Source organism: Fundulus heteroclitus, chromosome 24 (genome assembly GCF_011125445.2).
Source record: "Fundulus heteroclitus isolate FHET01 chromosome 24, MU-UCD_Fhet_4.1, whole genome shotgun sequence".
Lineage (NCBI taxonomy): Eukaryota > Metazoa > Chordata > Actinopteri > Cyprinodontiformes > Fundulidae > Fundulus > Fundulus heteroclitus.
Genome location: NC_046384.1, coordinates 11,079,024 through 11,091,247, shown reverse-complemented (window position 1 = coordinate 11,091,247; position 12,224 = coordinate 11,079,024). Strand labels below are relative to the sequence as shown.

Sequence of the window (12,224 nt, the reverse complement as noted above, 5' to 3'; positions counted from 1 at the left end):
TGTTTCTTTCATGCGCTGGAAATCTTTCATAAAGCTTTTAATATTTAATGTTAGGTGTGTTGTATATTTTCTATGTAATTTATTACATACAGCTGCCCTGGGGCAGACTGACAGAGGCGAGGCTGCCATGCACTGGCGCCACCGGGCCCTCTGACCATAAATTTCTTTTGTTTCCGTTGATAAAACAGATCTTCTGTCAGTCAAACTGTCTCAAATAGGAGAATCTGTCTTCTTTCCATCAGATTTCCTGAATGAATGCTTTGTTTGTATATCTCGCCGTTTTGTGCCTCAACTTGATCGTATCTCTTGTCTTTTTGCATGTATAATTTTAATCCGATGTAAGGAAAAATGCATGAATTTATAGATATCCACAATTTAGAGATATACATTTTAAATGTGGAAATTAGAAAAGAAAATAGTATTGTACTCCAGCAAACTTTTCAGTATGAAGTTATTGTACTGCTCAGGACATAGTGAACAGTAAACGTTAATGTACTGCAGAAAACTTTACAGTCAGAGATTATTCTACTATTCAGTATATTTATCAGTGATTCTAATAGACGTGATGCAGCTGTATTTGTTTCTGTGCATCTTTGCAGAGACTTCAGTCTCCTGCAGCATCTGATGGACTTTATTTGCATGTTGCTTTGTCAGGTTGTGAGAAAGGGACATAATAATAAGTGGCGAGGCACATAATATACATTAACCAACATCATGATGTTTTCTTCTCTTTACAGCTTGCTTTAATGCTTCTAAATGTGTGAAGACCACAAAGCAAACAGGACATGTAGGTTTTCAGCTTAACTAAACCACTAATGTAGCAGAGAACAAAGCAGGAAGTCCGGCCTAACCTCTCGACATTCTGGAGTACCTTCATCTCTGCTACTGTCCGACCTAGCAGGCTAAAGTTAAAAATGTTTTTTGGTTTGAAACAATCTTTTGACCAAACAGGATGGGTAAACATTAATTAACAGATATGCTGAGATGCCTCTAGTTTATATATTCTAGTGATTCAAAGTGAAACGATGACGTCAGACATGTTTCCATTTTAGAAAAGCATCACATCCTCTTGTACAAATTTGAGACATAAAAAGTTGTGGTCTGTGTAGCCCAGAATGTTCAGACGATGGTTTAGTTGACCTCTCTGCATTTCAGTAAACTGAACCCTTCCAGGGCAGCAGATGATCAGATGGATGCTCTGAGAATCAGCCTTTTACTGCTTCTGCCATGTGTTTGTCCTGCTTTTTGGACGGCGAAGGTAACGTAGAAAGACTCATTTTCTTTAAGATACATTTTCAGCTTTTTTTCATCACAAAGTGAAGTGAAATTAGGTCTAAATTATTTTCTATAAATGTACAATATCATAGCAATCGGATAATTTCTTATTGATAACATGTTACTGCTTGCAGTGACTCTTGTGAAGACACTTGGGAAAGAACCAGATTTCACTACAATCTGCACCAACGAAACATCAAATATCATCATTATGATAGTGTGCAACATCAGAACAGAGAGGAACAGCGGAGAGGAGTGCAGTCTGCTGTATAGGGATGAAGGCGAGTTTATTCATGAGTGTGACTCCAGGTTCACTCTTACAACAAGGAACCAAACTGTGTTTCTGCACCTGACCAGTTTAACACCAGCTGATAGTGGAAACTACTCCTGTGAGTGTTCAAAAGCTGAAGGGACATATATTCTCCATCTCAACATCACAGTTAATGGTAACAACATTTTAAGCATGGCTGATTCAAACCTAAACTAACTAGTTATTAGTTTTAATAAAATGTGTTCATTTCTCCCTACAAGACTCATTTCCTGATGGCAATCCAGCGGATGAAGCTTGGAACCATTTTTCAGGAGTGATCCTTCCCTCTGCTTTGACTGCTGCTATTCTCTTCATCATCATAGTTTTAATTATTGTGGGATTTATTTGCAGAACACATCCAGAGAGGTGAGAAATTAATGCAATATCCATAATTTCCTCTTTTACAAGTAAACTTGACAGCTAGAACCACTGATGTTAAATGTCCTTTTTGGTCTTTTGATCTTTGTCTCGTACATAAATAATTGCTTCACTTAAATGGAAATAGTCTTTGTTGATTAAACTGTACCTCCAGATGATCATAGCTTTTCACTAATCTGCACCCTTCATTTACCCCTCATATTTAAAGCGCCTGTTTAAGGTCTGAAACATCTGGATCTGAATCAGCTGTACATGGATCTGCCACCACTGTAGTGAGTAATAATACTTATTTGATGAGTTACCATTGTCAGACGGTCAAAGAGGACTAGAAAACACAGGAGTAACAGGAATCTTTTTTATTCAGTAAATAAACTGTCAGCTCTCCAGCCAGTAATACATCCATTTTTTAGACGGTCACAAATCTTTTTTTTTTTTTTTTTTTTTTGCAAACTGCCACAAAGGACTAGAGGACGGGAATAACAGGAATTATTTTTATTCAGCAAATAGACTGTCACTAAAGTCAACTTTTAGCTGTTTTGCAGTTCAGTTAGAGATGAACAAAATCCAGCTAATAATATGTCCGTTTGTATTTTTCCATCATCCATCCATCCAGTGCTGGTTTTTTAATATGAGCCATGTGGGCAGTCGCCCAGGGCAGCATTAAAAAGAAAAGGAGAGACATGCCCATGTAAATAAAGCCTATCTGTCAGTTGCACCTTAAACAGGTTTTCTGTTGCTTTATTGCTTGTGTAGCAATAGGAAGTTTTGCCACCTGCTTGCTGCTGGAAATATGAAAGCTGTTTTATGCGCTGTGTGGTGGACTATAGATATAAAATATGTAGAATAGTATTTCAACATGACAGCTGTGTTGGATCCCAGTGAACTTTACAATCCCTCAAAGTAACATTAGAAACACCAGATGGCACAATTCTCAAAAATAAATTAAGCTGAATAATAATAATAATAATAATAATAATAATAATAATAATAATAATAATAATAATAATAATACTCTATATTATAATAATTGTGTCCTGCAGAATTATTTTTAATTTTATGTTATAAAATAATTCTGCAGGGTACAATCCCCAAAATTAAATAAAGCTGCGTAACTTGAGCAGCTGCTTGATGCATTAACATAAACCAAAGTAAAGCTTCCCTTCTATCCTAAACCAGCTGGAAATCCTTTCCTGTCACTGAGTCAGTATACACTGTTAATGGAGAAAGTTTCTCAGTCGTTCTGGTTCAGTAAAAAAGCTCTAAGACGAGAACAGTGAAACAAAATAGATTTTATGCTGAAAGTACTTTACAAAACCTCCACAAGATGGTGCTGTTGCGCTAAGAAATGAAGGCATCAAGGTGCAGTAATTAAATCATGTCACAAAAGCAACCATATTATGCATACAAACATTGATCTTTTCCATGTAGAAACTGTAAGAAGAAACTGTTGCAAATGTGTCGGAAAAAACAACAACAAAATGTATCACGGGGGCTGAATGATATAGTGTTAGTTGTTGCTTTTTATTAAGCAGATTTAACAGTTCTTGAAATGTTTCTCCCAGCATAGGGGTCATAGAGGTTAAACGAAGTCTGTGATTAAACTGTACCTCCAGATGATCATAGTTTTTTCACCAATCTGCACCCTTCATCTTTAAAACACCTGTTTAAGGTCTGAAACATCTGGATCTAAGTCAGCTGTACATGGATCTGCCATCACTGTAGTGAGTAATTATGCTTATTTTATGAGTTACCATTTTCAGACGGTCAAATATATAAATATATATATATATATATAATTATATTTATATATATATATATATATATATATATATTTTTTTTTTTTTTTTTTTTTTTTTTTTTTTGCAAAATGCCACAAATAGGACAAGAAAACACAGGAATAAAATGAAATATTTTTATTCTGCAAAAACTGTTACTAAAGTCAACGTTTAGCTGTGTTGCAGTACAATTAGAGATGAAAACACGTAGCATCCAGCCAGTAATACATCCATTAGTTTTTTCTGCCATCCATCCATCCAGAGCTGGTTTCTTTAGATGAGCCATGTGCATTAAAAAGGAAAGAAGGCACATGCCCGATGTAAATAAAGCCTATCTGTCAGTTGCACCGTAAACAGGTTTTCTGTTGCTTTGTTGCTTGTCTAGCAATAGGAAGTTTTGCCACCTGCTTGCTGCTGAAAATATGAAAGCTATTTTATGCACTGTGTGGTGGACTATAGATATAAAATATGTAGAATAGTATTTCAACATGACAGCTGTGTTGGATCCCAGTGAACTGTACTGTCCCTCAAAGTAACAGTAGTAGAAACACCAGATGTTGCAATTCTGCAGGACACAATCTCCTCAAAATTAAATTAAGATGAATAATAATAATAATAATAATAATAATAATAATAATAATAATAATAATAATAATAATAATAATAATAATAATAATATTAATAATAATAATAATAATAATAATAATAATAATAATATTAATAATATTTTAATTGTGAGGATTGTGTCCTGAAGAATTATTTTTAGTATTATATTTATAAAATAATTCTGCAGGGCACAATCACTAAAATTAAATAAAGCTGAGTAACCTGAGCAGCAGAAAAAAATCAACAAAATTCATCACATGGGCTGAATGATTTAGTGTCAGTTGCTGCTTTAAATTAAGCACATTTAACAGTTCATTAAATGTTCCTCCCAGCAGGTAAAACAAAGCCTCCTTTGATTTGGTTTCTTTCCTTTTCACCAAGAGTGTTTTTTGTTGTTTTGTTATTGTTTAGGATGAAGATAACTCAGATGAACTGTACAAAGGTCTCCAGCAGCTGACAAACGATCTCTACCAAACTCTCTCCTCTGGTCACTGGAAGCATGAAACTGAAACAAACTCAGCCAGGAAGAAAGGAAATGTTAACCTGGAACATCTGGAAGCCAACAGCAATTATGAAATCTATGAAAAACCACCGGTTCAATAAAAAAAACACCAGTTCAATCAAAATCTCTTTATATAGCGCCAATCTGCACAGTGTCTGTTATCTGTGGTGGGCGAGGGCATAACGTTGGGTCTACCATAAAGGGGTTAAGCTGTCTGCTAGTTTATTTATTTATTTATTGAATCATTTGTTGCTGTAAAAGCATTCAGTATAAATCAGCGGTCCTGTATTACAAATAGATTGTAATCCTTTTACTCTGGTTTACTTAACTTTCCTGTTTTCTTTGTATTTAGCTATTATGCACCTTTTATTTTCCATGTCAGTTTAACAGTTAAAAGTCTCACTTTTTCATCTTTTTGTTTCTAATTCAATACGAAAAATGTTAGATTTGTGGACTATTTTATGACATTCCAAAAATTAAGATAGTCTTTATTGATCTCACATCGGAGAAATTCACTTGTCACATCGGCTCAATAGTCAGTCAATAGTCAGGAGTAGGACAGGGTGCATCAGTTATATACAGTGTATCTATACATTGGATCAAAAACAAAATAAGAGAAAAAAAAAACAAGAATAAAAATACAAAAGAAATCGGAGTAGGCAGATGTCATGTGTACTTCCTGGTAATATACACATATATATATATATATATACATATACATATTCATACACACACATACTGTGTGTATATATATATATATATATATATATAATATAAATTAAATGCAAAAATATTTCAGCACATTACTTTCTCATTACTTGATAGTTTTAGAACATAACATAAAAGTATATAGCATTTGACATTTTAAAAGTTTTAGCCCCCCCTGAAGATGAGAAAATCCTCGTTATTTGATGCTGTAGCGCACATATTCCCTAGTTACTGGGGGAAAATAGGGAGTACCAATATGGCGGCTGGTGGCTTCAAAGTGACTCGTTCTAACAGCGGGCTATTAGCACTCCAGTGTATAATATAGCTCAGTGCACTATGTAGTAAAGCACGGAGTCTGGCTTCCTGTGTTGGCTGCATGCGCGTGTCTGAGGAGCCTTCCTGCACGTATCTATTCATAGCACCACCCCTCGCTGAGTAAGTGAATGCTGTCGAGGGAGGGGGGGCTGCATACACAACCAAACAAAACAGATCCGCGTTCCAGTGTCGAATAAGGAATTGCTTCTTGATACATTTGCCAGATATTTCTAGGAGTCTACCAAAATGAACATTCCAGAACATTTCAAACCTTGTAAATCATAAACCTTCGTGAAGCTTACCAACCATAAAACATCATGTGACTCTACTTGCCCTGTATCCCACAGGAAGGTTGGGTGAATTTATAGCCTGTGGTGACCCTGCAGACACAATACTATGTGAACTGTCAGGCCACAATACTGCTTAATAGAAATACATGATTAATACAAAAACTGATTATATATTTCCATAACACCTGGCTCTGGATGGGCATCATTCAACTGCCTTTCCCATCCCGCAGCTATTGTTCCACTCTCCTCCTCAGATTTATTTTGGATATTTACTCCTAAACATTGGTTCAAGGTTCTGCTTTTATGATCTCTCTTTTCTTTCCCGTGCACCAGACTCCAGGAAACGAGACATTCTGAATCAACTTCAAAAGTTGCAGCAAAAACCTGTCTTTGCCAAACATATTTTTGTGCTGCAGGTAGGCATATTTCTGGGCCCCTGTTTAAAAAAAAACCAACAACAACACATGAATGTAAATATAGATATAAAAGTTTTATTAACACATATACCAATTGTCGTTCCCATAAACATTTTTATTTTCATTATTCCTGCTGATGATTTAATGATCAGAGACCCAGTTCTGCCCCCTCTCTCTTCCTTTGCTAAGGTTTTTAGTTATTTTTTAAGGACGCCTTGACCGCCAGAGGCTGTTGGGCTGTTATAAGCATTTCACCTGATAGATTACAGTAACAGGCCTCTCAGTTCAAACTCATGGGTGTTAATTTTTTTAAATGATCTTTCTAATCACAAGTTGTGTCTGTGAAACTCAGAGGTCTCTCTGAACTATGAATGATTATTGAACTTAGTGGTTATGAGCTGAATTACAAGACTTAAAAAGTAAGAAATGTAGAGCATAGCGTCGCTGTTAGCCAGGCCAATCTAGAGCAGATTGAAAACGGGATTAAAGTCTTGCTTGGTTAGACCATCGGCAGACCCAACCTGTTTTAAACCACATTTAGACATCAGCGGACGTCTTTACATTAGATCATTGATATGTTGCTTTTTGACCATGTAGATCTAGATAAAAAGCAACGTCTTGCTTCCAATGCCATTTTGAAAAGATTGGGCTAAATTTTGTAATTTCTTAAATAACTGATATTTTCGCAGTAAACTACCACAACAAAAAATTTCTTATTTTTTGTTTCCGTTGATAAAACAGATATGTCAGTCAAACTGTCCCAAATTGGAGAATTTGTCCCTTTTCCCATCAGATTTCCTGAATTAATGCTTTGGTTGTGTATCTCAACGTTTTATGCCTCAACTTGATCGTACCTCTTGTCTTTTTTCATGTATAATTTTAATCTGATATAAAGAAAAATACATGTATTTATAGATATCCATTTTTAACATTAAATGTGGAAATTAGATAAGAAAATATTATTGTATTCCAGCAAACTTTCAGTATGAGGTTATTTTACTGCTCAGGACATAGAGTACTTAACAGTAAACATTAATGTACTGCAGAAAACTTTGCGGTCAGAGGTTATTCTACTGTTCAGTACATTTTTAAGTGATTCTAATAGACGTGACGCTGCTGTATTTGTATCTGTGCATCTTTGCAGAGACTTCAGTCTCCTGCAGCATCTGATGGACTTTAGTTGCATGTTGCTTTGTCAGGTTGTGAAATATGGAAGATATGAATGAAAGGTGAAGCACATAATATACATTAACCAGCATAATGATGTTTTCTTCTCTTTACAGCTTGCTTTCAAGCTTCAAAATATGTGAAGACCACAAAGCAAACTTGATATTTATGTCTTCAGTCTGACCACTAATGTAGCAGAAACAAGGCAGGAAGTCTAACCACCCGACATTCTGGAGTACCTTCATCTGTGTCTGATGTAACAAGCAACAGTTTAAAAAAGTAATTGTTCAAGGTTTATAGAATTAAAGTTGATTGTTTTGTTTTCATGCAAATCTTTGACCTAACAGGACGTAATAAATAAATGTGCTGAGATACTTCCAGCTTGTACAATTTTTTGTTTCAAAGACCATCGTCATGTAGACACATTTCCTTTTTAGAAAAGTGTCACATCCTCTTGTCCCACTTCGAGAGATAGAAATCTGTGGTCTGTGTAGCCCAGAATGTGCAGAGGATAGTTTAGGCGACTTCTCTGCAGTTCAGCAAACTGAACCCTTCCAGGGCAGCAGATGATCAGATGGATGCACTGAGAATCAGCCTTTTACTGCTTCTGCCGTGTTTTATCTGCTTTTTGGATGGCAAAGGTAACGTAGAGAGACAAATTTTCTGCAAATTGCATGTTGAGTGATGTTTTGCCGCAAACTTTCAGTTTCTGTTGGTTAAGTGTCTAAATTACGGTACTTTAAATTCACAATATTACAGCAATCAGATAATTTCTTACTGATTACATTTTAATGCTTGCAGTGACTCTTGTGAAAACAATCGGGAAAGAACCAGATTTCACTCCAATCTGCACCAACGAAACATCAAATATCATCGTTCTGATAGTGTGCAACATCAGAACAGAGAGGAGCAGCGGAGAGGAGTGCAGTTTGCTGTATAGGGAAGATGGCAACTTTACTAATGAGTGTGACTCCAGGTTCACTCTTACAACAAGGAACCAAACTGTGTTTCTGCACCTGACCAGTTTAACACCAGCTGATAGTGGGAACTACTTCTGTGAGTGTTCAAATCAAGATGGAACATTTATTCTTTATCTCAACATCACAGTTAATGGTGAGAACATTTTAACACTGGCTGAATCAAGCTTATAAAATAACAAATAAATCTAATAAATTGTTTATTTCTCCCTAAAAGACTCATTTTCTGATGATAATTCAGCAGATGAAGTTTGGAACCGTTCTGCAGTCGTGACCCTTCCTACTGCTTTGACTGCTGCTGTTCTCTTCATCATCATAGTTATAATTGTTGGAGGATTTATCTGGAGAAGACATCCAGAGAGGTGAGAAACTAATGCAATACGTAGATTTTCCTCTTTTACTTAAAATTAAACTACACAGCTAAAAACACTGATTTGAATTGTCTTCTTTTCATCTTTATCCGTGTATCCTAGATACTTGTTCCACAAGTTTAAATAAAGATACTTCTTATTTTTAGTTGTTTCATTAAACCGTACCTCCAGATGATTATACTTTTACACTAACCGGCAGTGCCTTCATATTCAAAGCTGCTGTTTAAGACCTGAAACATCTGGATCAGCTGTACATGGATCTGCTGCCACTTCAGTGAGTAATTATACTTACAAGTTTCCATTTTTAGATGGTCACAAATCACAATATTGCAAAATGCCACAAAGATGAATAGAAAACACAGGAATAGCAAAAATTATTTTTCAGTGAAGAAGTTTCCAAAAGATAACTTTAACTGTTTTGCAGAGCGTTTTAGAGATGGACAACATGTATTATCCAGCCAGTAACACATCCATTTGTTTTTCCATCATCCATTCATCCAGTGCTGGTTTTTGATATGAATCATGTGGGCAGTCAGTCAGGGTGGCATTAAAAAGGGAGTGTGGCACCAGCACCGTGTAAAAAAGAAAAATACAGGTGGTTTGTCAGTTCAGTCAGAAACTGGCTTTTCTATGGTTTTATTACCTGTGTAACAATAGGAAGTTTTGCCACCTACTTGCACCAGCCAGCTCAAAATCACAGACAAAATATTACATGACAGTTATGTGCTTTGTGGTGGACTATAAATATAAAATATGTAAAATAAAATTTAAACATGACAGCTGTGTAAGATCCCAGTGAACTTTACAGTTTCTCAAAGTAACATTAGATACACCAGATGGCTCAGTTCTACAGGTCATAATCCTCAAAATTAAATAAATCTGAATAACCTGAGCAGCTGTTTGATTCATTAACATAAACCACAGTAAAGCTTCCCTTCTGTCCTAAATCAGCTGCAAATCCTTTCCTGTCACTGAGTCAACATTCACTGTTAATGGAGACATTTTCTGTGTCATAAAAAGACTGTTTCTGGTCTAAGAACGGAACAGTGAAATAAATCTACGTTTATGGTGCTAGTACTTTGGAAAACCATCACAAGATGGCGCTGTTACACTCAGACACGAAGGCATCAAGGTGCTGTAACTAAATCATGACACAAAACATAGTGTGCATACAAACCTTGATATTAATGTTTTGTAAGAAGAATCGGTTGCAAATGTGTTAAGGAATAAAATAAAATTCATCATAGGCACTGAATAATTTAGAATCAGTTGTTGCATTTTATTAAACAAAACAGTTCTTGAAATGCTTCTCCCATCATAAAGGTAAAATTAAGTCTCCCTTGAAGTAGTTTATTTCTATCTTTTAATTTTTCTTATTTATTTAGCATTAAGACTGTTTTTATTTTATTTGTTTTTATTGTTTAGGATGAAGATAACGCAGATGAACTGTACAAAAGCCTTCAGCAGCCGACAAGCGATCTCTACCAAACTCTCTCCTCAGGTCACCATAAGCATGAAACTAAAACAAACTCAGCCAGCAACAAAGGAAATGTTAACCTGGAAAATATGGAAGTTAACAGCAATCATGAAATTTATGAAAACCTTTGAATCAAAAATATTTCAAGCTGAATGCAGTTGGATAAACATTAGGCTGAATTTGCTTTCGATGTTTTACTGAGCAAGATTAACCAGAAGTTATGTTATTCAGTATTTAATAGTAACATGTCATAATTTTATTGAAACATTGGTAAATGTATCTGTTTGTCTTGACAGAATCTGTAACGTTCTTAAAATACATCATGTTATCCATTGTATTATAAACAGAAGATTTAATTGTTTCGTTGGTGGCTTCTTTCCAAAGCTGTTCCTTTCCTGTAAAGGTCCGACTCATTATCAGACCACTGTTCTGTAACTTCAGGGCCTCTTCTAGTATCGCATATTTAATCTGTAACTGCCTCTGTTTAAGTTTTAAGTTATTTCTAAGGACGCCTTGCACACCAGAAACTATATGGCTCTATAAGCACTTCACCTGATAGATTACAGAAACAGGCCTCTTAGTTCAAGCTAATGGATGATTATCTTTAAAAATTATTTTTCTGATCACTAGTTGTGTCTCTGCAACTCTAAAACCTCTCCGTCAGCAATCTGGATGTTACAAATGATGTTTCTCAAGGCTTATATAACAATTCACATTAACAATTAACCAATATTGAACGTGAACGTTAAATGGTTTTGCTGATGACACTTATTTATTAACATGCTGACAAAATATCAATGTATTCTATTAAATCCCAACCATTCTGTTAATTAAAGATTCTTCAGAGCAATAAAGTTTTACACATTAAACATGGAAAAATTAGTAGCTGCTGTCACTGTCTTCCCTAACGTATAATTACAAGGAAAATATTTGTATAATAACCCTTGGTCTATAAGACAAATTTGTTTAATCTCTCCTCCTTCCATCATATTTCCTGACTTGGTGCTTTTTTTCCCCGTATGTCGCCTGTTTGTGCTTCAGAGTAAAAGTACTTCCTGCCATTTCTCATGTATAATTGTATTCTGATATAAATAAAAATACATGCATTCATAGCTATCCCTTTTTAACATTAAATATTTAAAATAGAAAATAAATTATTAATGTGCTGCAGAAAACTTTACAGTCAGGTGTTATTCTAGTGTTGATTATATTTATAAGTGATGCTAATAGACGTGATGCAGCTGTATTTGTTTCTGTGCATCTTTGCAGAGACTTCAGTCTCCTGCAGCATCTGATGGACTTTAGTTGCATGTTGCTTTGTCAGGTTGTGAGAAAGGGACATAATAAGTGGCGAGGCACATAATATACATTAACCAACATCATGATGTTTTCTTCTCTTTACAGCTTGCTTTAATGCTTCTAAATGTGTAAAGACCACAAAGCAAACCGGACATGTAGGTTTTCAGCTTAACTAAACCACTAATGTAGCAGAGAAAAAAGCAGGAAGTCCTGTCTAACTTCTCAGGCATTCTGGAGTACCTTCGTATTTGCTACTGTCTGTTCTAGCAGGCTAAAGTAAAAAATTAGTTTGAAACAAACTTTTAAGCCAACAGAATGGGTAAACATTAATTAACAGATATGCTGAAATGCCTCCAGT

At 35.3% G+C, this 12,224-nt stretch overlaps 2 long non-coding RNA genes across 3 annotated transcripts; both read left to right on the top strand.

Moving 5' to 3' along the window:
* The first annotated feature begins 1,811 nt into the window (after nt 1-1,811).
* On the top strand, nt 1,812-5,369 carry LOC118557827. Of its 2 annotated transcripts, XR_004928044.1 has the most exons (4): nt 1,812-1,951; nt 2,172-2,235; nt 3,633-3,684; nt 4,756-5,369. It is a non-coding gene; the product is annotated as an uncharacterized LOC118557827 (long non-coding RNA). The 2 variants fall into 2 exon arrangements; XR_004928045.1 differs by lacking the exon at nt 3,633-3,684.
* Nucleotides 5,370-9,039: 3,670 nt separating this feature from the next.
* On the top strand, nt 9,040-10,923 carry LOC110368165. Its single transcript, XR_004928042.1, has 3 exons — nt 9,040-9,081; nt 9,307-9,364; nt 10,516-10,923. It is a non-coding gene; the product is annotated as an uncharacterized LOC110368165 (long non-coding RNA).
* The last annotated feature ends 1,301 nt before the right edge of the window (nt 10,924-12,224 follow it).